We start from the raw sequence: 3,131 nt of genomic DNA on the forward strand, positions 1-3,131 counted from the left end.
ACCCTACTTACAACCACCAGTCACTCTATTCAACTAAAGAAGTGTTAGATACTGAAGATCTTGGAGATCTCCAGAACTGGCATTCAGTGCTTATTAGTCTGCCAGATAGGTGCGGATCAAGACTGCCCTGGGCCCTGGGGTATATGAATATTATAGCCCCTACAAGTCTGGAATCACTTTCTACATATGGGACTAGAATGAAGCTGGGGATGTGCCCCTTCTGTCTGATTTTAATCTGCAGCTTCAGGACCTTTGGAGGACCTTCAAAGGTTCTGAAATGGATCTTATGTACATGTGTATTGAGAGCAGGAACAGATGTATCAGGATTTTTTGGGTGGAGATCCTTTTCAGTTTAAAATTGGTGTGTGTTTGGGTGGCCCTGGTCCCCTTGGAAGATTTTGGCCCCAGGCTACCACCCAAACTGCCTATATTATAATCCACTACCAGCGTTAGAGATAAATAATGTGTTATGCAGGTTCTGGCACTCTGATTAAATGTAGGACACATTATCAATGTTTCTCTCTGTTAATTAGTGAGAACAGGATGGGTGAGGGTCTCAGCATTTGGACCTCCACCAACCAAACTGTAAACCCCTAGCCTGTGTCCTTAGGATAGGACCCCTAATACACTAGCAAGTGTGACGTTTCCATCTCATATCAATCTCCGCACGCGTGATGGCTGGAACGTTGACCCAAAAACTGAGCAACTGGTGTGGACTCAGCATGTGAGATCAGTCCCAGTTGTCAGCATTCGGGCCAGAACACGGTGAAAGTGTGATGCGAGTTGGATGCATAACTCTCGCTAGTGTATAAGGAGCCTAAAAATACATCTTGTTGCGAACCCCTTTCATTTTAGTGATTGGTGGAGGTCCCTGGGGGCCAATTTTTTCTAAAATGAATGTAATTTTTGTTCGAACTGTGATCATTACTAGTAATAACTAGTAGGATATGAATGTTTGCTATGAGCTATGGAGCGGAGGAAGGTCTTGGCTGGGAAGTCGTCCTGGTCCTGGAGTTAAGCCGTCTCTTTGTTGAATCACCTGTTTTTGGCTCCACGTGACTCCGGCTCCCAGGAACGTCTGTTTAATATGAATTGTCTGGTTGCATAATAAACTTCCTCTGCTATACTTAGCCGTCTAATTGTACATGCCGAGTGCTAGCAACACAAACACCCCGTGGCTGTCTCCTTCCCTTACAAGAATCCAGGGAGAAGAATGAGAAGGAGAGGAGGGCTCAGCAATGCAGCGCTTGCAGGAGACAGATAACATTCATTACGCTCTCTCTGCAGGTGAAATTATAGCTCTTTCCTCTCCGATGTTAATGTACGGATTGACAATTCATTCTCATCCTCAACAAATTGTCACTTAGTGTTGGCCAGAACACGTGGGAACCCGAGCCAGAAGAACCGGCACATAATCACTGGCTGCAGTGCGGATTGTCTGCGCAGAACTGGGACGGAAACATCAAGTCCGATCAGTAGTAGCTCATAGAAATCCATGCCCAATGGTCAGTGGTTCCTGAACGTCCAGGTCCATTTTTGCAGTTCTGTTCTGCTCGTCCTTAAACAACGATAACTTTGGAACCACTTTACATATCTTAGCAATTGTTACTTTGCTTTTTTTTCATGACATGTGACAATTTAACCTGATAGAATAGTTTCATTAATTACATACTTTGTTTCTTTCTATAATTAACAGAACAATAACTACAATTGTACGAAGAAAAAAGTTTTGTTGTCATTTTCCCCATGAATAAGTAGTTTAATAAGTAGTAACATTTAATAAATCTTCACCAATATATGTACATCATCATTCCATGCCTCAGGTTTAGCTACAGATGCAGAGGGTGCATGTACTTCTGCAGACTGTTGGCTATGTCTCCCTGCAGCTCCTCCTACATTCGGCCTTTGGTCTATAGGCTTGAGGGAGGAACACTTCAAACATGTATACCTTCTGAACTTCTAGAAACAAAGTTCTGGTGACATATTAAACAAGAGACTCTCCCCTTTAGTATCACAATAGGATTGTGTTTCTAGGTACCACAGAACAGGAGATATAAACTGTTAAAGTAACAACAGCTGTATATAAAAATTAGATTTTTGACCTCAACTGAAACGGTTCTGTGGCACATAGAAACACAATGGGGCACATTTACTTACCCGTCCCGTCGCTATCCCACTGTGCGTTGTCCGACGAGGATTTGGAGCCGCCGCGATTCACTATGGTCGTGCGTCCAATTTCCTGCATGTGTCGTTTCCGCACTGAGATCCACCGGAGTTCACCATCTTCTTCCCGGGGCATGTAAGTGCATGGTTTGCAACCCAATTTTGAATGTTAAATCCTGTGCATTGTCCGAATCCGTCAGAACGTCCGACGGGGCGGCCCCCGATTTGTGTCGCGTGAAAGTCGGCGCCCATGCACCAAAATCCGATTGCGTGTGACAAAAAGCCCTTCTTAATGCGGCGTACTTTGGAAATCATCGGATATTCCGCCGATAGTGTGGTCCGCCGACCCTTAGTAAATGAGCCCCAATGTTGCAAAATGGAGAATCTCCTCCTTCATATGATACCAGAACTGTTGTTTTTAGCTGTCTAAAATGTGCATTTAAGTCCCTTTTCACACTGCTGTTGTAGAGACATATATATCCCTGCCCTAGACACCTATAGCATCTGGGTACGGTGCGCACAGATGTGCTATATCTTTTCCTGTGTTTACGGCCAGGCCCCATGCCTCACTACGGAGAGAGAAGGGATGAGCAGAGCTCTTGTGTACATGTGTATTTAGAGCAGGAACACATGATTAAGAATTTCATGGGTTTAATATTTTGTGGGTAGTTTGGGTGGCCTTGGGCCCTCTAGACATCTTGGGCCCCAGGGCTACTGCCAAAACCTCCTATATTATAACCCTCTACTGCAACCTGAATCACAGATCTATCTCCAATCCTGTGAATGGGATGATACATTTACTGATACAAACCTCTGATGCCTATTTATTCAAGGATCAGAATAAGAAGACTAAATACCTAAGAAATAAAAAGTTTCTCTAGTCGGATAATATTTTTTTGCCTTTATATTTTATTTAATTTCATTGTGTTATTGATTTTTCTTTGAAAACATCCACACAGTGAGCTGTG

The sequence above is a fragment of the Engystomops pustulosus genome, chromosome 8, assembly GCF_040894005.1.
Source record: "Engystomops pustulosus chromosome 8, aEngPut4.maternal, whole genome shotgun sequence".
NCBI lineage: Eukaryota > Metazoa > Chordata > Amphibia > Anura > Leptodactylidae > Engystomops > Engystomops pustulosus.